Source organism: Podarcis tiliguerta, assembly GCF_965153285.1.
Source record: "Podarcis tiliguerta genome assembly, chromosome: 9".
Taxonomy (NCBI): domain Eukaryota; kingdom Metazoa; phylum Chordata; class Lepidosauria; order Squamata; family Lacertidae; genus Podarcis; species Podarcis tiliguerta.
Genome location: NC_139542.1, coordinates 38225376 through 38250126, shown reverse-complemented (window position 1 = coordinate 38250126; position 24751 = coordinate 38225376). Strand labels below are relative to the sequence as shown.

The 24751-nt window shown below is 40.1% G+C and overlaps 1 protein-coding gene and 1 long non-coding RNA gene across 3 annotated transcripts in view; both read right to left on the bottom strand.

Moving 5' to 3' along the window:
• Nucleotides 1-24751, bottom strand: part of LOC310685468 — a 190912-nt gene that overhangs the window by 52162 nt on the left and 113999 nt on the right. The gene's annotated exons all lie outside the window — the stretch shown is intronic.
• The window catches only part of FHIP1A (FHF complex subunit HOOK interacting protein 1A), an 85157-nt gene that overhangs the window by 52162 nt on the left and 8244 nt on the right, over nt 1-24751 (bottom strand). The window contains exon 1 of one of the 2 annotated variants that reach the window (XM_083457209.1): nt 8303-8402. The exons of the other annotated variant lie outside the window; for it this stretch is intronic. The gene's annotated coding sequence lies outside the window, so the exon portion shown is untranslated. Of the gene's footprint in view, nt 1-8302; nt 8403-24751 lie in introns of those variants that run through there. 2 annotated transcript variants of the gene reach the window in all.

The following is a 24751-nucleotide window of genomic DNA, read 5'->3' as shown; positions in this document are numbered from 1 at the left end:
AAGGAATACAATGTTTGTTAAGGCACTCATCTCCTTACTGTATCAAGAGACAGTAGCAGCAGATTATTGGACCATTACAAGCAGCGCACAGCTCTGTTTAGAACTAATAAGTGAAACTTGCAATTCATTATGTTGGTTAAATATGCACATATACCTTCTCTCAATGTTAAGTCTAGAGTGCAATCACTTCCGTTTTAATGTTAAATTTCAAATCACAGTAACCTTTATTATAAGCACTAATGCTTGAAAAGTTTAATTTCAAAGGATAACATTAAACTTTATCAAGTGAACAGTATATTAGAATCATGCTTATTTGTGCAACTATTGCTTGAATAAATGGCGCAATGCCCAAGATTATTATACAGAATACAGAACAGCATTTACAGTGTATAGAACCAAATAATGTTTGGTTTCTTATTACAGTGGTACCTCGGGTTACATACGCTTCAGGTTACAGACTCTGCTAACCCAGAAATAGTGCTTCAGGTTAAGAACTTTGCTTCAGGATGAGAACAGAAATCGTGCTCCGGCAGCGCGGCGGCAGCAGGAGGCCCCATTAGCTAAAGTGGTGCTTCAGGTTCAGAACAGTTTCAGGTTAAGTATGGACCTCCGGAACAAATTAAGTATTTAACCCGAGGTACCACTGTACTAATAGTTCATGTGTGGCTTTGCCCTTTCAGAATATTATGTCAGAAAATACATTATATTTTAATCCCCTTCTGCCCTCCAAGCAGCCAACACTGCTTCTCTCACTCTGAATTCCTTTTATCCTTGTAAGGTAGGTCAATTAGAAAGAGTGAGTGGCCTGTGATTATTTTATGAATAATTAGAACAATTATTTTTTTAAAAGATTAATTAGTGGGGTGGGGAGGTTAGCTGTGTATTTTGTAGACATGGTCTTTCCTAGGAATAATATTTTTAGTCCAGGATGTGAGTAGATGCAGTAGTCAGCAGAGAGGTAGCAGAAACATAGAAGCATGGCCCAAGGCCAGAAGACATGATGTAAGCAAGATTCAGGGGCGAAAACTAGCAGCCAGATAGGATTAAGACCATCCATATAGAAATATTGATACTTCCATGAGATTCTGTTCTTAAAGAGTCTGCACAGAATCAAGGCAGGGATGAGTATAAATCACATCCCAAGTTAAAAAAGGAAACAAAAACAAGACAGGACCTAGACCAGGAAAACTAGGGGAAACATGTAGAAGGCAAGAAAACAGGGCAGGCAGCAATTCAAGGAAAAAAACCCCAAAGAGATACAAGACTAAAAAGAAACACAAGCTCCATGGACAAGCAGGAGGCTTAAGCCTGCTTTATTATAGTCACTTACCAAGAAGTATATCCCACCGAACTCAGAAGGCTATACTGTGAGTAAACATGAATAGAATTGCACTGTTAGAAAAGCTCCACTTCTTCTTATATGTTGTGATGGACAAAACCAGAGCACCAAAGTGTCAGCAGGAAGTCTTAACCATCACCATTCTGTATTATACTTGTTTAGGAAAGGCCACATAGCAGTTTGAAGATTGAGATTTTCATTATATATGGTTTCAGCAGTTTGGGGAAACTGCTGAAACCATATATAATGAAAATCTCAATCTTTCCTAAATGCCTTAAGCTTATTCGGCAACAATCCTGAAGATAGGGGCCTTGATCACTGGATTTTGTAAGTACCGTATTTTTCACTCAATAGGACGCACTTTTCCCCCTCCAAAAATTGAGGGGAAATGTGTGTGCGTCCTATGAAGTGAATGCAGGCTCCTTGGCTTCAGCGATAGCAACGCTAAGCCTCCAAAGCGCAGAGGGAGCGCTCCCTCCGCGCTCCGGAGGCTTCGCGCTGCTTTTGCTGAAGCCTGGAGAGTGAGAGGCGTCAGTGCGCACCGACCCCGCTCGCTCTCCAGGCTTTAGGGATAGCCGCGCACAGCCCCTGTCTTCTTTAGCCCTGCGCAGCCTCTCACCAATTTCCATCTAATGTCGACAAAGTAAACAGAGAAAACCATTATTGCCAAGGGTAGGAAGTGGCTTTTTTAAAAAAGAGTGAAAGATTAAGAAGGTTATTCTGAATATAGGCTACCTGCTGTCTGCATTTATGGCTATCAAGCAAATTTGGCTCACCAGAACCAGACTCAATACTGAGCCAGCACGGAAAATGAATCACTCCAGGCTAAATTCTCCATCCTCACTAATAAATTTCCTGAGTCTAGAGATCCACATAGTCAGAATGACTAATATTTGCATTAAGGAAATGTATTGCCATAGTAACAGAGACACTACACAGCTATCTACCTGCCACAGCCTGCTAAATTATTTAGCATGCCAATACTACAGTGACACTGTGTAAATGATCACGTTCATTAACGTAAGCCTCTGCACTGGAAAACTGTAAACACATGACATCAAGATTGATTGCTATTTATTAAGAGAAAAACCCAATTGCACTGATGATGTTAAAGCAAAAGGTATAGAGCTGGAAAGGGGTCGAGGAGATAATGGAAGGTCAAGCTATCTTAACAGTATGAACCATGTTATCTTAAAGTGCTTAAAACTTGTCATCCCTTCCCCACTGAGCCAACAGTTCTGAAAAATTATAGGAAGTCAGCATCCTGGCCAGCATATATCAGATCCAGGACAAGTGGCATATTTTTAAAAAAATCTAATTATTATTTATTTATTACCCTCCCTTTACTACAAGTCCGGGGGCGGATATTAAAACACAATATTAAACTCCATTTAAAACAACTTACAATCCCCCAAATAAGGTGGGTCCTAAAACCATGCATCTCAAGTGCCAAAAGCCAGGGTAAAATGTGCATCCTCAGCAGTCACCGGAAAGCTGTATAATAAAAATGCCATGTGTACCTGGGGGGAGGGTCCACAGCTTTGGGGCCACCACAGAGAATGCCCTCTCCTGGGCCACCAAACCATGAGCCTCTGAAGGTGGAAGGACTATCAAGAGGTCCCCTCTGCTGATTTCAGCACCCTGGAGGGTCTGTAAAGAAGCCTGAGTCATTTAGTGTTTTAAACACTAATGTGAACACCTTGAATTGAGCCCAGAAATGAACTAGCAACCAAGCGCAGATGTTTTAAAACAGGGGTTATATGAGATCTAAATGGAACCCCAGCCTGTAACCTGGCGGCTGCAATTAGGACCAACTGAAGTTTCCAAGTCATCTTCAAGGGCAGCCCCACACACAGCACATTGCAATAATCCAATCTGAAGGTTAACAGAGCCTGAAGTACAGTGGTCAAATTATCTCTTTCCCAAAGGCAAGCAGGTAGCTGGCAAACCAACCAGAGCTGAAAAAGGTATTCCTAGACACAGAGGTCACTGGAAAAGACCCTGATGTTGGGAAAGATGGAGGGCACAAGGAGAAGGGGACGACAGAAGATGAGATGGTTGGATGGTGTTCTCGAAGCTACAAACATGAATCTGACCAAACTGCGGGTGGCAGTGGAAGACAGAAGTGCCTGGCGTGCTCTGGTCCATGGGGTCACGAAGAGTCGGACACGACTGAACGACTAAACAACAAGACACAGAGGTCACCAGCCAGGAGCACCCCCCAAACTACAAACCTGCTCCTTCCAGGGGAGTGTAACCCCCATCCAGGGGAGGCCACCTCCCAGCCATGAGAATCTGGAACACATAATACCTCTGTCTTTTCAGGATTCCGCTTCAGTTTACTGATCCACATCCAACCCATCATTGTTTTGTATTTTTAGAAGAGCACTTTGTACCAACCAACTGGGCAGACTGGATCTCAGGAAGACTGAAACCAGTTGAAACTTTCGGTCCTTTTTTTTTAAAAAAAAAGATTTTGCATATTTGTTTAGGTTTTCATATAGAGTCTGTCTATCACTATACAGACTTTGCATATGGTTTGCTCTTTATTTAGTTTGGTTGCCTTACAAGCCTTACCTTCTTTGTTTCACTAATTAATTAATACTTGTATTTTTCAGATAAGGAGCTGAAATTGATAGCTACTAGCCTAGGTCTAACAATTTTTTCTCTCTCTACCCTAAACCCAGTTAATGCCTAAGGCTTGCATGAAAAAACGTGGTGGAAGTGCTATTGATCACATTATCGTCTCTCCTTCATTCTTCACTTTTGTGAACAACTTTGAAGTGTTAGAACAGCGACTCTGTGTCTTAGAATAGAATACATGCCAACAACCAAATCTGCAAGTGTGTGTGGATAAATACAGGCCATGAAAATACTGAAATGATCTCAGATTGAGCAGCAATATTCAAGAGACACTGTCATTTGACAAAATTGTGTCAACTTTTTATGAGCAAATCTTGTTGATGCCTTCCAGCAAATTGTCACAGAGCTCACGCCCTATTTGATAATTTCTACAACACGGGTGGCACCGTGGGTTAAACCACAGAGCCTAGGACTTGCAGATCAGAAGGTTGGCTGTTCAAATCCCTGTGACAGGGTGAGCTCCCGTTGCTCGGTCCCTGCTCCTGCCAACTTAGCAGTTCGAAAGCACATCAAAGTGCAAGTAGATAAATAGGTACCGCTCCGGCGGGAAGGCAAACAGCATTTCCGTGCGCTGCTCTGGTTCTCCAGAAGCGGCTTAGTCATGCTGGCCACATGACCCGGAAGCTGTACGCCGGCTTCCTCGGCCAATAAAGCGAGATGATCGTCGCAACCCCAGAGTCGGTCATGACTGGACCTAATGGTCAGGGGTCCCTTTACCTTTACCTTTACAATTGATAACTACACACAATCAACACAACTTGGCTGGATTCACAGTCAGTGCAAAGTGCAAAGTGGCTAAGAAAGTTTTGGCCAAGGCAGATTCATGTTAAGAATTCAGAAGAATTCATGGAAAATTTGATCACAAGAGTGCTCAAAAACAAAAAGTTGAATATACAAAAACTCAGTGTCAGGAACTGGGAAGAGAGGGAACAGCTTTCAACTACACTTTAGCCATCCTGACTGCAAGTACAAAATATGTGATCAAAATATACAGTAAGTGCTCCAGAATGAGCTTCTGGGTTGTAACATCTCTCAACAGGGCCAACATCTCTTCCACGCTTTCTATGCTCTAGAAGTCTAAATTAATGTTAAACAACATCAGAATCAAAATACCACTTGGATCTACAAGGAACAGGAATTTTCTGGAAGAGGCAGGAAGCATTAAGCTTCAAACCGACTGATTACTAAATACTTAGAAGTCGTACAAGGACATGTTTCTCAAGGCTACATTATTTTTACTGACAGCATACTTTTACCATTTAAAATGAAATGTTGCTTACAGCACAAGCATATTCAGTTTCATAACCAGTGACATTTTTGAAAAGTTTCAGTTTCAATTTCTTTTAACAGCTGTCATCCATAAGGAGCAGGAATAGGCAGAACACCAAGTAGGAGTTCATCTGATGATGAACTCTTGTGAATCTGGAATAAGGAAATGATCAACAGCCTAGCACTTCTTCATCTGCTCTTCTCATTTTCCCATGTAGAACATCTGATCCAGCCAAACAACATTTTCATCTGTATCTAGGATATCATGCACAGATCAAAGCAGCATTCAACCAGCAGCAAGTTGTCTCATAAATGTCAAAAGGAGAGCACAGAGCCTCATTGTATATTACTGCGTACAGTAGCATGAGCCATTGAACTAGATATCAGATTATAATTGAAAACTGCTGATCTGTGTATTCTAAAAACAAAACAAACAACACATACTACAAATTTCAATCAAGAATTCTCTCTGACAGGAAAAGCATATGGACATCTGACTCAGTAAATCAACTTCATCAGAAGTCTTTACAGCCAAATTCCTTTATATAATAGATTTCTCTCTTTGCTATGTACAGAATAATCTGTTCTACTTCATAGCTTTTACAGCACGTCTGCAAATATTCCCATAATCCTTGGACAATTTAATCTAGTGTGCAGATGGTTTAAATCTCACCAATCTAACTGCTTTGCTTTTGGAAAACAAAATATATTGTCCTGTGCCAGTAGTATAGCAGAAGCACATATTGAACTATCCAATGCATAATTTTATAGCCCTGTTCCACAGCCAGGTTTTGTTGTCATCTATATCATTTAGCAGCAAGCTCTGAGACACTGCCTGTAGAATGAAAACAGTAGGGTCCAAATTTCAACAATTACTCTGTATATCTCAGCAAAGGCCTTAAATGTTAGTTCGGGCGGGGGGGATTTCATTTTTAGAAATAACGCTTAGAATTTATATTTCTTTATTTAATTAATTAATTTCTAAAGCAGCCTTCAATAAGTACGGTGGTACCTTGGTTCTCAAACTTAATCCGCTCCAGAAGTCCGTTCCAAAACCAAAGTGTACCAAAACCAAGGCGCACTTTCCCATAGAAAGTAATGCAAAATGGATTAATCTGTTCCAGACTTTTAAAAAATCCCTAAAACAGCAATTTAACATGAATTTTATCTAATAAGACAATTGATCCATAAAATGAAAGCAATAAACAATGTACTGTAGTCACACAATCAACCAATCAGTAGCTGAACTGGGTTCCACACAGTAACAAAAACAAAACAAAAAAACCCGCAAAAGCAAAACCGCAAAATAAATAGCAAAAACAGAGACCTCAGCGTAACACTCAAAACAGAAGAGTGGCACTCAAGATGTAAATGCGGCACTCAAATCAGAAGCGTAACACTCAAAATAGAGCATGTTCAGCTTCCAAAAAAAAAGCTAGCAAACCGCAACACTTACTTCTGGGTTTGCAGCGCTTGGGTTCTAAGTTGTTTGAATACCAAGGCGTTTGAGAACCAAGGTACCACTGTAATTCCAGAGCCCTAACAGAGGCTGCTCTATGCAAGCATAGTCAACATTGGGTCTAGATAGGGGTTAATAAGAAAATAAAAAATGAAATATAGCAGACTGAGTACTGTAAATAAACGCACTGTATATCCAAGACCAGAAATATACCGGTACTTGTATTCAGCTATGCTTGGGCGGAGCAAGGGGGCGTGACCAAGCACGGGTAAGACTGTAAAGTCTACGTCATTGGTCACAGCCCTGGAGAAGAACAGGAGAAGAAGAGCGGCCGCATCCGACATTCATTTGACAAGGATGCGGTGTGCCCCAAGTACCAGCACACAGAAGCGGGCAGGTTCTTACCCAGTACGGCACAGACAACACAGAGGCGGCCAGCGTGCAGGAGAACAGAAGAAACGCTTTCGGCCCGCTCATCCCATCTCCTCTGCCGCTGCCCACCTCTGCTGCTCGCAAAAGCAGGCATAGGAGCCGTGTTTGGGAGAGGCACAGCGCAGCGCCTCTCCCATCCAAAGCTCCTGTGCCTGCCCTTGCGAGAGGTGGGTGGCACCGGTGGGACCAGCGGCGAGAAAGGGCTGCTTTCATCCCTCTGCCGCCCACCTCTGCCGCTTGCAAGCGCAGGCAGGAGCCGTGGTTGACAGAGCGGAGGGCAGCGCCTCTCTGAAGCCAGCCAGCCCTTTCTCGCCACTGGTCCCGCCGCCGCCTCTCGTATCATAGGTAGGCTGGGGGGGGGGAGAGAGAAGCCCCTTCCAGTGCGTGTGTGTGCGCACGCGCGCACACACACACACATGGTCCAGCCCACCACGCGGTCTGGGGGACGGTCAACCGGCCCCCTCCCCAAAAAGTTTGCTGACCGCAGGTAAGTGGGACCCTCACTCGAGTATAAGCCGAGGGGGATTTTTTCAGCATAAAAAATGTGCTGAAAAAGTCAACTTATGCACAAGTATATAAGGTAATTACTTTTACAATTTAGATACTCCATTGTATCGCAGAGCTTTTATGCTAGCTCGTCTAAATGCATTCCCTTCATCTGTTTTGTTCAGAAGGTTTCAAAAAATCCCCTTCCAGAACAGATTCTGCTCCTGTAATAAGAAAACACCAGATACAGCCCTTCACAGAAATCTCCTAGTGACTCCTTTACATCTTAAAATATTGATTCACAAAGAATCTTTAATCCAGTATTTGTTGAGGGATGATACTCCTGAAACTACCAAGATTGTTTCAGGGAATTTAAGCTAAAGCTAAAGTTGCCTGATTTATTCAATGGTGGCTATCTAGTGTTTGGATTATCAATGTATTTGGACAACTTTGTATGATTTTATTGCTTAAACGTATGCCAATAAAGACCAATAACAACATATGATAAATCTTTAATCCTTTTCTATATTGGTCCTGTGTTTGTAAGTAGCTTGAGCATCACCCATGAGCCTTAAAGGATTTGCATACATACATTTATGATTCAGATGGTGAGCCATTAACAGCAATATGCCCAAAAGAGATTGACTGGGAAAACAGTAATCATCATTAGTTACCTCTGCCTTACATCATTCTCCTTCCAATTCCTATGCAAACACTAACTGTTTATTCCTTGGTTCTTCTTTAAATTTCTGGGTCTGTACAGTATGTTGGTTCTTCTTCCCTAGACAATACCCAACTTGCAAATCAGAGAAATGGAACAAGTCATAAGAACAGTGAAAGAAAAACATATGACATGTTTATCCATCGTATATATCATATTTGATGGATAGTTATTTGACAGTATTTCTCCACAGAAAATAGTAAAAGACCCATTAATGCTATTCTCAGGTCAGGATCCAGAGCACTGCTTATTGCTCAGAAATTAATTGGTTAGAGTTCCCATATCATTTCTCTCTGCAGAATAAACCAGAGGACTTGGAGAGATGCAGGGATACTGCTGAAACATAGAAACACCAGCATGCAGAATGCTCCAAAAATACATGGAATCTAGAATGTTTAACTACTTATATTCTCATGTATTGTTTCAGTATCTTGCAACAGACAGAATTGAAAACCAAAGTAGAGGCACCCTCCATTCCCACCTTCAAAATATTGGAGCGCTTGCTTTTGGCTTCAGCTAACAATTCTACCGTACTATGCACCATTAAAATGCAAAGAGCACTCTCTTGTTAATTTTTCACTTCAGGAAACCGCAGCTCTTCTTTGAGAATTCATTTAGCAGAAGCTCTTAGAACAGCCTCTCTTTAATTATATCAATTCATCTTTCATTTCTACCAGATATACAGCGTTCATTTGCAACTCAATTTATAACAGAATTTGACCTTAAAAAACACAAAGGAAAGAAAAGGCTTTCTGGCCCATATCTCCTCCTACCTGACCCAATGCCTAAATTGATCACTCATTAATCAAGTTTCTTTTAAGGTAAAAAATCTGCCTAGGAAATCCGTAATTCCAGATCTGTAGCTCCCTGAGGCAAATAGATTTGCTATAGTATACCGTAATCAGGAAAAATGTAACTTTGTAGTAGCCAAAAACATTAGCTTCAAATGGACACACAATCCACACTTTTCCATTTTCAAGGTAAGCCAAATAAAATATATACCAGCAACTTCAATGAGACAAAATGATCATTATTGTGATGCCACAGATATATATAGCAAAAAGATGTCAGGCTTGAAGATATATTAATTTTAAAAATGGCATGGAAGGAAGGAGCAAATTAACTACACATCAAGTCTACAAGTCTACCCATTCATCTCAATTTTCCCCATGTGTGAGTCACAAACATAAGGCATATCTCATAAACATACATTTCCATGTGCAGGTTTTTATCAACATGCTTTGCATAAAAACTGGGAAGGTATCAGTTTCCAAAACAATATTACCTAGATTCTAGAACAATCTTGCCCAACTTTTGGTCTAAGACAGATGGAGGATACTAACTCCTATCAGACCCAGCCAACGCAGAACAGCCCAAAACAGCTGGAATGTACCAAGTTGGGAAAGGCTGATTTAGAAGTTGTATGAGAAGCATGATTGATTAGGTTGTTGGGCTATTCTGGCAACTTCGCCATTTCACATAAATTCCACCAATTACATTTGTAAGCGATTGAAAAGGCAAGTGCCTTCCATGCCACTAACTCTAGAAAATAATGGTGCCGCTACATAGCTTTGTGTTATGCCAACAGGCCTAACTAAACTGAAATCTAATACAAAGCATCATGTGGCCTCATGCCAAGATCATCCAAGCAACAAAATCTGGATTTGGTTTTGCACATGGGTTAGAAGCCCTCATTCGACCTTGCCTATGTGCTTTCTTTATTTACTCCACCAATCCTTACATCTAAATCAAGGTAGAGAAAAAAATGATTTGCATTAAAAACAAGTTAAACGCACTGGTTTTTTTAAAAAAATTGAACAACACTGTTCCGGGAACACTTAAATCTTCCTGCAACCAAATACCTATTTCTTTATATTAATTTAGAAAGGGAAATCATGTACTCCTTGTCAATGTTTGTAAACAAGAATGTCCTATGAAATAAAAGAACTTTGGCTTGCTTTATCGGGTCAAAAACAAGACACAACTTTTTTTAATCAACGTGGCATAGTTTTACTACTTAGGAAACAACGATAGAACATGGTTACAAGAGTCCAACAGCACATAGAAACTTGTGTATGATATCTTTGTTTAAAAACTAAAAGGACTTAAAAGTTTACTATAATAAATTGATACTTGAGTGGTGATGGAGTTGTTGAATGTTAATTGCTGTTCTTTGTATTAATAAGTAAAAATAATAATATGGGTGGGGGGAGCTGTGTGTCTGCACATTTCCTCCTCTCTTTCCTTGCCCATTTTAGCAGAAGGTAGGCAGAAAGAGTCATGTTCTCTTTAGCTCTGTACGTGCATAATGAAAATTAGCTTTCATTACTGGACAGAAAAGATACATATAGGTCTCAACATGTGCATACTCCTTCCTTCAAACAATCAGCTTTGGTGTTGATATTCTGGCTTGTTAAACCAGTTTTCCATTATATCCAAACCAGAAAAATATGGTTAAACCCCTGCTTCATTGTTCTCTGATGTCCCACAAGAACAGCCAGAAAGGCATCGAAGGACTTGCTTCTGGTTATATACACACACAGAGAGAGACGCCTTCATTATATATTTTTAGGCGCCAGGAGACAACCTTCTTCTTCAGGCCTTTGACTAATTAATATTCCACAGCCTTTTAAACGTGTCTGTGGGAAGGGAGGGTCATTGTTTTGCTACATATTTTGTTTTAATTCTTTACTTGTTTTTATCCTGTATTTTTTCTGTGAACTGCCCTGAAATCTTATTATGAAGGGCAGTATATAAATACAGTGGTACCTTGGGTTAAGTACTTAATTTGTTCTGGAGGTCCGTACTTAACCTGAAGTCCGTACTTAACCTGAAGCACCACTTTAGCTAATGGGGCCTCCTGCTGCTGCCGCGCCACCGGAGTACGATTTCTGTTCTCATCCTGAAGCAAAGTTCTTAACCTGAAGCACTATTTCTGGGTTAGCAGAGTGTGTGACCTGAAGCGCATGTAACCTGAAGCATATGTAACCTGAGGTACCACTGTAGTAGTAGTAGTAGTAATAATAGGAACAGATGAAGAACAGACTACAACTCAGTATCCTAAGAGCTACTCCCCATTAAAAGAAATAAAACACATTGCATTCAACCTGCTTTTGCTTGCCATTTTCAGCAAACAGGAAATGGAAAGGCCACATGTGCAATTTAGTGGCATGGCTTTTCCAAGGAGGAACTGAAGCACTGAACAACGTACGCTGGCGGTCCAATCTTTAAAGAGATAGGATGTGTACCTGTAATAGCTGTGGCAGCACAAGACAGATAGGAAAGGAGGCCATGATAGTTTATCTTGTCCTTTCTTAACAAGACAGTCAAGGCACCATACATGGGGTTCCCATTTTATCTCACAGCAACTTTCTGAAATACATTAGGCTGACAGATAGCAACACGCCCAAGGCGACAGGCACAATGAGCTTCTTGGGGAAGTGGGAATTTGAACATTAATTTCCACACTCAGGCCAAATATTCTAGCTACTTGCACTAGCAGAGTACCTGTTTTCTACTTCTTCGCTCACCAGGGAAGTAATTGCTATCAGAGACAAACAGCAGTGACGTAATGCATACAATTTTCCACTGAAAATTTGCTAAAACATAATCTCCAGTGCTTTATTCTGCTGCAGAATTTTCTTTTCATACATTCATTAGTAGCAATGATTAAATGAATGTCAGTTGCAAATACAATATTAGCCAAGCTTGGCAATTTCAAAGTTGTAATTAATATTTTTCAGGTGATTAATCCTAACCAGTATGTGAGTTGCATATCATGCACAGTTCTTTGGTTACTAAACATTTATTAGTATGTCAACAGTTTTCAGTTGCTGAGGGTTTTTTTTCTTCTTCAACGTAAACAATGTAAAGGAAGTAAACGCTAATGTCTTTAAATATTTACAAGCAGTCTTCTAGTAAAAATATTCTACCTAACACCACATTAAGGATGTTTTTAACTTTCCCTCACTCAAATATTTCAGGTTGAATATCTGTAGTGTACTGGGACAAAAAATTAACATTAGGTTCCCAAACTGTGGTCATTGAGCTTCATTCAGGTGGTCCATGGTGTGTCTGTGAATTTGTGGCTGACAATGTGAGAAAGAGCATCCAATGCATTTAATATTCATATTGATCTTATTGTATTTCACTGGTTTTTTATTTCTTATATCGTATTATACCATTTGAGTTTTGTGGAATACAAATTATGTATTGTATTTTATTGTACTGCAGTTTAGAATTTAAATTGTAATACCATAAAATAAATAAAAGAAGCTATAAAAAGACATCTAAAATAATACAGCGTCTAGCACAGCGCGATACAATTGCTACCTTCATTTAGTGGTTTGCTAAAATCCTTAGCAATTTTCCAGTGGCCTGTGGAGAGGAAAGTTTGGGAACCATTGCTCTAGGGCATGAGAAAAATTTCCAGCGAAAGCTGTAATTTTTCATTCCAAATTACACTACCCACACTAACCTACTTTAAATAGTAATACTTTCAACAAAACATTTCAATTCATCCCCCCCCCCCCCAAGAAAACCCACCTATAGAGCTCAGTAGCAAATTGCATGGCAATATTTTAATTAAACAGATCTGTCCTCTCCTATTGGGTAGGTGGGTGGGATTTTTTAGAAAAAACTCTGCTGAAGCACAAACAAGCTCTCACATGATTGCCAACTGAGCAAAGCAAACAAAGGTTTGTGAATATATCTTAGCATCTTCATGTTCATATTGGTTCATGTTCCTAACTTGTCAGCAGGGCCGGATTTAGGTTTGATGAGACCCTAAGCTACTTAAAGTAATGGGGCCCTTTATATGTCCAGCTGTCCTTTGTCAACAACAAATTGTCACTGTTTTGGAACGCTTTGGTTTTGGAACAGACTTCCGGAACAGATTCAGTTTGAGAACCAAGGTACCACTGTATATAGAAATGAGCAAACCAGTGATATTTTAGGGAGCAGGCTAGCAGGCGGGGCCCATTACTTACATCATGGGAGCCTACTCAACACAAAACACTGTTGCTGTATGCAGGTTTTATTTTGCTTTTTATCTTATATTTGGAAATGTACATCCAGGTGTTTTTTTTCTTTAATTTTTTTGGGGCCCCCAAGAGAGTGGGGCCCTAAGCTATAGCTTGTTTAGCTTATTCGTAAATCCGGCCCTGCTTGTCAGCATGGTGGGAAACTCTAGGTTCAGCAGGAATCACCTAGACAACTCTAGTCTTTAAGACAGCATCAGGTCCCTCAAAGCCATAACATGCCCTTGAAGTCCTTACATTACACCTCCTTGCCAACTAGCTGAAAAAAATCAGATTTATTTCTCTGTACCGGCCACACTTCCTTTTTTACGCACTCTGTTATAATTATTTTAATCTTTCAGTCCCCATCCAGTAAGTTGGTACCTGTTCAATAGCTATCAAACATCAAAGGATGTAAATGCTTAGGAAGCACATGTCTTAATCAACCTATACAAAAGCACCTAGGGGTTACTTTGATTACTCAGTGCAATCACTCTAATTCAGTAAGAATGATTACAACATTACAGCCGACATCAAGTCTGGGCCATTATCTTTGGAGGCTGTCTCAAGAACCAACCTACAACGTTGTAAACAAATATGCTAACCAACATCTATTATAGTAAGTTACAGTTTTGTCCTAAACTTATATTATGCTCTAGTTTCTGGGGGGTGGAAAACCAGGTTTCCTTACTGCACAGAAAAGCTAGAGATATAGCTCCATATGCACAGATTCTGGTTACCAAAGATTTATAATTTTTGAAGCACGTGTTGATCTGTTTCATTTTTAAAAGAGCTTTGCAGCAAAAGTCATGTTTCAATATAACTTTTCATCTACAGGATATATTGAAGTTGCCATTCCAACCACACATACCAAAAACAGTTTCTAGAAACTGCTGGAAAAGATTCTAGAAAATTGAATTCAGATCATAACAAGGCAGCCATTTATTTTAAAAAAATTTAAAAGAAAAGCATAGTCATACATTTACAATGAAAATCTGCCTAAACTCTTTGGTCACATTCTGAAGGCAATCTTATTTCACACACAGCATTGTACGTACACTGAATAACAGAACTGGTTTTTCTTGAACTTTCTAAGCAAAAACTGAAACTAGACTGGAACCGATATTCACTTCCCTTATTGTCCCTATTGGCTATTCTATTGCAGGATTCTACCGGCAGGCCATACTTCTTGAAATATATTTGTGCCTGCACGTATTATTAATTTAGTCCACAGTTCCCTTAACAGACAAGATGGTATGCCTTTGCTTGGATGAACCACAGAAGCAGGATGATATCTTCCCTATTTCTCCTGAGCAAGAAACCACTTTTATTAAAGAAAGGCTTGACTTCTTCAAGCTCCGGGGAGGGTCTCCTCACAAGCCGGAGGCACAGTGGGGCTTTGCTGAAGCTGTTCAGCAAACACTTCACGACAAATTTATGTGACTGGACGGAGGGCAAAAGATCTATACTAGTTATGTGACTTTTATAACAAAAATACACTGCTATTAGACCAAGAAATGTGGACTAAACTAGGAAACTTACAAATCTATTGGCTGCTACGCCACCATATCCACATTTGGGGGGGGGGGGGGCTAACCTAATTACCAGTAAGGCAGCCACAAGATTACTAGCCATTTGAAAGATTTGTAATATGGAAAAGGCCCAGGCCCAGGTATAATATTCGCAATCTATAAAATTATACTCAGTGCATAAGTGAGATCACTCAACCCGATTTTGGCTATGAACATGACCCAGATCAATGGAACAGACTTTGGACAAAATAAAACCCTTCAGCAATAGGAAATTAACCCTAACACTCATATACAGTGGTACCTCGGGTTACATACGCTTCAGGTTACACACTCCGCTAACCCAGAAATAGTGCTTCAGGTTAAGAACTTTGTTTCAGGATGAGAACAGAAATCGTGCTCCGGCGGCGCAGCAGCAGCAGGAGGCCCCATTAGCTAAAGTGGTGCTTCAGGTTAAGTACAGACTTCAGGAACAAATTAAGTATTTAACCTGAGGTACCACTGTATAGGTGATACCCCTAGGAAGCTAGCCATCCATCTTGGTGCCTCACCACATTGCTGAAAGGGCTGCTCCAGACCCAGCACACATCTCCACATGTGGCAGGAATGTACAAAACTCCAGCCTTTCTGGAATTTGTAATTCCAAGAAATTAATAAAATAATGAAACAATTGGAAGTCAACCCATAATTAGCTTTATGAAATATATTTCAAGACAACAACCTAGATTTACATAGTGTAGAATTAATAAGCCATTTATTACAAGCAGTGTGACACACCATAAGCAGACACTGGAAAGACCTTTCTGGCACAACAATAAACAATTGGTACAAAACAGTTTAGGAAACAGCATTCCTTGAGAGATCAACAAAAACTACGGTGGAGACATGGACGGATCAAGAAAGATGGCTTTACTCCAGTGTGGTTTAATTTTATAACACATGCCAGTATTTTTTTAAAAAAGGAACAATCCCCTCATCAGCATTTGGCTCAATCTGATTGATCTAAATTTAAATTTAAATTATTATCTTCACTTTGAACCATACGTTGTAGATATTACTGCAAATTTATTATGCTATTTTTGTGCTATACAAATGATATGAGAAGATTTGGTCTGTTTATTTGCATCATTTATTACTCATATGATCCTTGTTTATAAAACCCAATAAAAAAAGGTTATTCAAAAATAACTAAAGGCTGTATCTACACAGAATCACATAGTCATTTAATTTAGTGCATTAGCAACCCAAGTCTAAAAGCACTCCACTATGACCTTCTGAAAAAAACCAAAGGCTTCTGACTTTAGGCCAAATGACTTAACAATTGTAAATGTCTCATGAGACAAGAGAGGTGAGAAAGGAGGAACTTGAAATTGGATCCAAGCCAAAGGTCAGGAATGTACTTATTCCCTCCTGGCTGCACACTTGTCCTGGCAGCATATAGGGAAGCCCTGCTTTTTTTAATCCAATGTCAGAGCAGCAGCTTTTTGACACAATGCACATTAACTGTGATAACAGTTTTGAAATAACATTTTTGGTTCACTTTGCCTGGTGACACTTTCCACATTGTTGCAAATGAAGGATTTTAATAGGTATGTAAAAAAAGCAGCTCAGTTATTATAACTAGAGGCATTAATCAATTCCCTCACCATTATCCTTCTCCAGAAAACCAAGCGTACATGACTTCACAACTTTAGGTGCTGTATATTTGAAGTTACACACAATTGGGTGACTTCCAGTGCTGTCAGACTGCTTGCAGAATGGAAGGAGAAACTCAAGGTTGCAAGGGGGGGGGGGAGAGAAGAGAAGCAGGGAATTTCATAGCATCCACCAGTGTGATGCTGGATATTGCCCAATGGAATAAAGACTTTGTTTTCTATGTACAATCATAATGTGAGATGCCAAGTCATCAACTGAATAAAATCCAGCATGCTGCCTTACTGTATATTAGCTTCATTATGCTCCTATCATAAATTAAAAATTGACTTAATATGAGTAACTCTGGCTCAAGATGACAACTTTACAGTTTTTGTTCATCAGCTCAGTGGGAAGAATGATATTCTGCACATCATAACCACTTATTCATATATACTGGCAGGGATTCTGTTCCTGGCGCCCGCGCACACTAGCAGAATGCGTTACACCCCTTTAGACATCAGCAGAGCACACAAAAGCCGGTTACACCCCCTTCATCCCTCTTCCAGGTCCAAAAGGACCCACACATTGGTGGACGCACCTAAAATGGCCCCCACTTGTACTTTATTACAGACCTGTGAGACATAAGCCATATAAATTCACAATTCAGCGAGCCCTATTTCTTTAATGTCGTATTTCTAATAAAACATTGTGCTAATTTAATAAATGATATTGTGCTAAGTGAACAGTGCACAAACTGACATACGCTATGATGTCTTATATTTAACTCAATAAATTTAGATTAGTGTTAACTCATTAAAAAAAACCCTTTTAGAACCATTTACTGGTTATGAGTATTAGACTACATTCTCACAAGTTTATGTAAGCACTGATAAGTGATGGATACATAATATAATTACACTAGTCTTGTACAGTATTAAATTACATTTTAATCACTTGCCCCTCAATACCCATTTGATACAAAGAAATCACAATTTCAATTGAGGAAAGGATGAATTTTACCGCTATGGATTCAACCAGTGAAGTTCCAAACTATTTCTAAATGTATCAAAAACAATAAACTATTTTTTTATATACTGTAGGTAACATGCAAACATTCTTCATAACTTTCAAATGACTATCTAAATTTCTAGAAGTATCCAAAATTTACCTTGTTTAGTTACAAAGGGATTTCAACCCTGTAAATACAGTATATAGAAATTTACTTGGCAGTCAGTCCCTTAGGGCTTCTGTCTGCGTTGACACACACAGGAATGCACTGTAAATATTTCATATTTTAAAGAGCCAAACCTCTGAACATATATTTATCACTTCCGTAAGCATCTTAATACTTTGTGTTGACAGTTAACATACCACATACTCAAATAATGAAGGCGTGTTTTAAAGTGCCTTCCCTGTGTGCTGTGTACTAAAATGAAACTTGGTGGAATGACTCAGAATATTGCTAGCTGGAAATTCTGCATGTCTCTATCTTCATTAAATGAGTCAGTAATCGTCCAGTCCCCTCTTGTATGTGGGATACGTATAACTGGCTATTTAGATGGTATGCTTGTCTAGTATTCCAGCTGCAGCGCGGAGACACAACTGACAAATCTCTATAAATCATATTTAATAAGCAACACCTCGAATGAACTTTTGTTGTGGTTTTCACAGACTCCTCCACATTTTTAAGCTAGGCAGGAGGATGTGTGCAATAGCAGAATCTAACATCCTCAAACTGCCTCCAAACAAGGAAGGTAAATAAAACGTTTCACTGCATACACAGAGAGAGCTAAAATGTGTTCAACTGTGTACAGAACAGAAGAACAGGCATAATCTTGGAGATACTGTGGGTTCAAGTTCCAGACCACCACAATGTCGCAAAATGCGAGTCACACACATTTTCTGGTTTCCCAGTACATATAAAAGTTATGTTTATACTACACTGTAGTCTATTAAGCGTGCAATAACATCATGTACTTTTAATGCTAAAAAAATGTGAACCATCATCTAAGCCTTCAGCAAGTTGTAATCTTCTGGCTGATGGAGGGTACTGCCTTGATGTTGGTAGCTGCTGACTTATCAGACACCTGCATCCTCATAAGGAACAGCTGGGCAGGCTCCTGTAGCCTTGTCTCCAATCCACCAGCAGCACCAGCAGCTCCTCCAGTGCTTCAATTTGTAAAAGAAAGCACTATCTATGATGCACAATAAAACTACCCACAATAAAGTGAGGTATGCCAGTATATTTATCTCATGAGCCAATTTGTGCATATATGGACAAAGTGTACTATCAGTTCTGTTTCATTAAGTAAATTCACACACACAAAAATCCCTGTTAAGGCACAAACCACCCTTAATGTTATTAGCAGCCAAATATCATCAACACTTGATAGCTGTGTATAATGAGAGGTTGTTGTTTAGGTCCAGTAACTGCATGTGGTAGTATTCCCATTAGGCCTGAAGTAATTACAAGAAATTTAAGTGAGAACAGAGGTTAAACAACCTTATACCCTCATGTTTATTCTTCATAACAAGGCAGAAATCAAGCTGTTCCCTGTGTTTCATTTGCCCTGTGGTGTAAAAATATATACAGTCTTCACAAAACTTCCATCTTGCACCTACTAAAGACAGCATTTTAAAAGATCTTGGGTGGAAAGTGTTGAATGTATAATTAATATCAGTATACTGAACAGTTCTGAGATTCATATTTTAAATGTACAGTGGTACCTTGGTTCTTGAACATAATTCGTTCTGGAAGTCTGTTAGACTTCCGAAATGTTTGAAAACCAAGGCAAGGCTTCCGATTGGCTGCAGGAGCTTTCTGCACTCAAGTGGAAGCTGCGTTGGACATTTGGCTTCTGAAAAACGTTTGAAAACCGGAACACTTACTTTCGGGTTTGCGGTGTTCAGGAGCCGAATTGTTCATACCTAAGCCGTTTGAGAACCAGGTTTCCACTGTATTCAGCTGAAAACCTTTCTACATTCAAATATGTGTCATCTTTATTCACCTAAATTTTATAAGATGACAATGCAATTCCCCAGTTGTATCAGATGGAGAAGGGTAGGACTGTCTTACTCCAGACAGTAAGAGTTCCTTTACAATTCCCCATTTTAAATGATAATGTATTAATGTCAATATTATGCCTCCTAAAACTGTGGAAATATAATATAACAACAACAACGCACTCTAAAGGACCAAGCATCTTAGCAGGGTCATAAGATTGCTCTACTGGGATAAAATTATACACACATGCATTCTGGAGTTAATCCTACTGAAGTCAATAAGACCTGCTTCTACCTAGTAAAGGTAAAGGGACCCCTGACCATTAGGTCCAGTCGTGACGACTCTGGGGTTGCGGCGCTCATCTCGCTTTATTGGCCGAGGGAGCTGGCGTACAGCTTCCGAGTCATGTGGCCAGCATGACTAAGCCGCTTCTGGCGAACCAGAGCAGCACACGGAAATGCCGTTTACCTTCCCGCCAGAGCGGTACCTATTTATCTACTTGCACTGTGTGCTTTCAAACTGCTAGGTTGGCAGGAGCAGGGACCGAGCAACGGGAGCTCACCCCATTGCGGGGATTCGAACCGCCGACCTTCTGATTGGCAAGTCCTAGGCTCTGTGGTTTAACCCACAGCGCCACCCGCGTCCTTACCTAAGAACCCATTTCTACCTAAACATGCACAAAATCAGAATCCAAGCCCCCGCATCCCAAAAAAGAGAAGTCTCATGGTATTAGTGGCATTATTTATCATTCATTCCTCACATTATATTTAACTATTATTTGACCTTTATACTGCCCAACAGTTTTGAAAAAGCATAGCAGACTATTAATCTATATTTCTGTGGATTATTATTATTTTAATGGTTTGGAGTAAATCCTATTAATCTTGTTGGCAAAAATTCCCCAGAGTGATTTCCCGAAGGGCTTTGAAACGAGAAAGAACTTTGTACTGACTAAAAGCAAACTAGTTATAAAACCCAGCGTTTTGTTTCATGAGATCTTCACCCACCCCTGCAAATCTAATTTAAGGCAAGGAAACCGGGGGGGGGGGGAGGAAAGGGGAAATGCCAACTGTCTTGTATTGAAGCACAATACCTCAGGCGCTTTCTCCCATTTACAGATTGAAAGCAAATTATAATAATAATAATATAATATAATATAATATAATATAATATAATATAATATAATATTATAACTAGTCCATCTGGCTGGGTTTCCCCAGCCACTCTGGGTGGCTTTCCCTCAAAATGGCTGCTTTTCTCTTATATTACACCCTTGGGGATGGTCAAAACCCAGCCATAAAGGGGATCTGCCTTACATGCAGAAGGTCCTGGGCACAATTCTCACATCTCCAGGTAGGGTTAGGATAGACTGCCTGAAACCCTAGAAAGCTGTTGCTAGTCGGCGTATAGAACACTGAACTAGACTGTCAAACCAATAGCCTGACTCTGCATAAAGTAGCTTCCTATGTTCCACATTGATGTTAGGAACTCAGATATATAAACTAATCACCAAACGGCACCTTAAACCTAGGTTATGGTCACTACAACAGAATGCCTAGGCATTAGGTTTTTTTGCAATAACATTTATTATTATTATTTATTATGATTATTATGATTATTATGATTATTCATTTCATTTCTATACCATTTATAGAAGTAGTTTACAACACATTAAAACATCAAATAAAAAATTCAGAATATTGTAAAACAAATTCTGGAAAATTTTGCTTTCCCCATTTTTTGCTTTTCCCATTTATTTACCTACTTAATTTATATAGCTGCCCTATAGCAGAAGTTCTCTAGGAAGCCAGTGTGGTATAGTGGTGAAGAGTATCGGACCTGGACCTGAGAGACCAGGGTTCCTATCCCCACACAAGTCATGAAGCTCATTGGGTGACCTTGGGCCAATCACAGCCTCTTAACTTAGCTCACAAGGTCACTGTAGGGATTAACTATGGGGGAGGGATGAACTATGCACTCATTGGGGAAAAAGGTGAGATATAAATGCAATAAATAAGTTCTTCTGTTTACCTGCTTAAGAAAGCTGAAGGGAACAGCCACATGGAAATGTCAGTTGTCAGATCCAGATCCAGATCCAGATCCAGATCCAGAGATCTCCATGTTGTTGCAACTAGACCAGTACAAGTTGCAAAATGCACCTGGTGAATTTCTAACACTGAGCACAGCACATTATTATAATTGCTACAATAGGCAGAAAAACCATTAAGTGTTCCACCAAGACCCTCAGCAACTATCAAAAGGCCCAATGGTGGGGAAAATTGGGAACCACTGTCCTTTGAGAGTGTTAATCATTATCATTAACAAGCAAGCAAGTTTATTAGATTTGTGAGGTCCATGCCTTTACACAAAATACCATAAAACATTATTAAAAGATAAACAATAAAATTATAGAAATAAGCTAAAATTCATGCCATGCTGTCCCAGCGAAGAAACTACCCAAAAACCCCCGCCTTTCAGGGAAGAAGATACAGCAACAGGTTAGGGGAGCAATGGGAGGGACCTCACCATTTCATCCAGGAACCATACCCTAGTTTTCATAGCCTTCACCACAAAGACCGCTACCACGTGAGAAATCCGTGGATCAGCGTCCACCAATAAAAACTTTACTTGGTCCTCAGAGTTGGCTATTGATTTGGGAATAGTTTGTAACATCACATCCCTGAAGGCCGAATAGATGGGACAATACAACATGTAATGTGTGAGATCCTCTTTGGTTCTCATATGACAAGGACATATACGCTGCTCTACTGGGATTTTTGCATATCTGCCTGACAGATAGGCCGTAGGAATGGTTTGAAAACGGGCCATGGTGAAAGCTCTCCGAAGGGTGGGATTGGTGATATTCGCCAAGTAATTGGCGCAGGTTTTGACTGTTTTCAGACGGGGAAACCAGTGGGAGGACGCTGGGTTCTGTATTTTTGTGATATCTAACAGAGCGTCTCTCTCCAGGATCCATTCCCGAACTTTGTCCGGGCTCCACAGTTTGAGAATATTAAACTCCGGTAGGGTGTATCTAACCAGGATCTCAGATAGGTTTTGACGCCAAGTGGTGTTCTTTTGAAGAGATACAAAGGCTTGTTTGGCCAATAAGATGTTTGAAGTATTTGCAAGGTTGATGTAAAATCGTAGGAATCTTAAGTGGGCCCTGGCAGACACAGAGGGTAATCCAACCTCCACCCTCAAGAAAGCTGCTGGGGTTCCTTGGGGAAGGCCTAGAATCCTCTTGAGATAATAATTTTGCAAAATTTCAAGCCGTTCCAACAGCCTCTGGTTCCACCCCCAGAGTTCTATCCCATATAACATCTGGGGAATAGCTTTCCCAACAAAAGCTCTTAATGCCGGGATCACCAATTGTCCTCCCCGGGTATGGAAGAAACTAAGCAGGACACCAATTGTTCTTCGTGTTAGGATGGTTACAGCCTTAAAGTGAGCTAGCCAACTAGATGTAGCCTGAAATGTAACACCCAGATATTTAAAAAAGGGGCACTGTTCAATCACATGTTCGTTTAAAAACCATCTAAAGGTGTGGCGAGCTCTAGTGAACACCACAATTTTTGTTTTGTCATAGTTTATCTTTAGTGAGTTATGGGAACAGTAGGCTGCGATCCCCTCCAGCATGCTGCGTAAGCCTCTTCGGGTGAGTGCCATTAAAGCCATGTCATCGGCGTATAGCAATATATTCAGACGTTTACCTTCAAGGGCTGGAGCCGATGACTTGTACTTTGCCATGTACTGAACAATGTCGTTTATATAAAAGTTAAAAAGAAATGGGGCTAGCAGGCATCCCTGTTTGACCCCTTTCCCCAATGACAGTGGGTCCGTAAGAGTTCCCGATGGCCCAGTTCTGATTTTGACTGTAGTATCTGTGTGTAACTCTCTGAGAATTTTTAAAAGTCGTCTATCAATGTCCGTTTCATATAATTTTTTCCATAGTCTATCTCTACAGATTGAGTCAAAGGCAGATGTCAAGTCAACGAAGGCCACAAAGAGTCTGCTCTTATACGCTTTTGCATATTTAGCTACCAGGGTCTGTAGTACCATACAGTGACCTATCGTATTGTGGCCCTTTCTAAATCCTGCCTGTTCCTGGTTGAACAGGTTAGAATGGTCCGCCCAATCTACCAACTTGTTTAATAAGTACCGGGTATAAAGTTTGTATGCGATGTCCAGAAGGCTTACAGGGCGGTAGTTTGCTGGATCTTGAATATCTCCCTTCTTGTAGATAGGGGCTACCACACTTAGTTTCCAATTTGCTGGGATTTTACATGTGTTGTTTATTGCCGTAAAAAGTTTGGCCAAAAAGATGGCCCACCATTGGGTATTTGACTTAAATACCTCAGGGGGGATCATATCCTCACCAGGAGCTTTGCCATTTTTTAATGTTTTAATTAACTGTAGGCACTCTGATTCCGTAACAGGATCCCAGCTAGCTAGATGAACATTCTTCAATGGGAGGGACGGACTCGAATTAGCAATATTTGAGGGTGTGTATAGCTGGAAAAAGTGTTGAAACCACACCTCGGATGGAATACTGTTGTTTACAATTTTTCCTTTGGATGAGACTCCCTGTGCTACTATTGCCCAAAATTTTCTATCATCTCGCGATTTAATCGCCTTATCAAGTGCCTCCCATTGTTCCTTCCTATAAAGGGATTTCTTGAGTTTTAAGGTGTTTTTATAGTAAGAGCGCCATCTGTGGAGATTTACTATAGATGACAGAGTCCTCTCCTGTTTTACCTTGTTTTGTTGCTTCCTAAGCAGGGATCTTAGCTTCCGGCAATCTTTGTCAAACCAAATAAAATAAAAGTTGATTGATGAAAGATGGCGGCGGCAGTAAGTCTCCTGTGAGCCTCAACAGAGTGAGTAGGAGCTTTTTACAGAATAATAACATTAATACAGAAAGACACTCAGAAAAATCAAAGCTTAGCCTGATAAAGAATCCGGGAGCTACCTGGAGGTATTCTTAAACCTCCCCTTTCTCCTCTCCTCTCCTGAGCTTTTTTTATCTGCCCTTTGTAATCCCGTGGAAGCCATTCAAACTTTCCAAGGCCATCCAGTGCTGTTTTGAGGCTATTTGAGTGCTATTTTGAGGATATCTGAGGCTAATTACAACCTCTGAGCTCCTTTTGAATAAGGCCCTAGCACACGGCTAGAGAAGATAACTCAAATGGTACTTACAAGACAGAATTATAAAG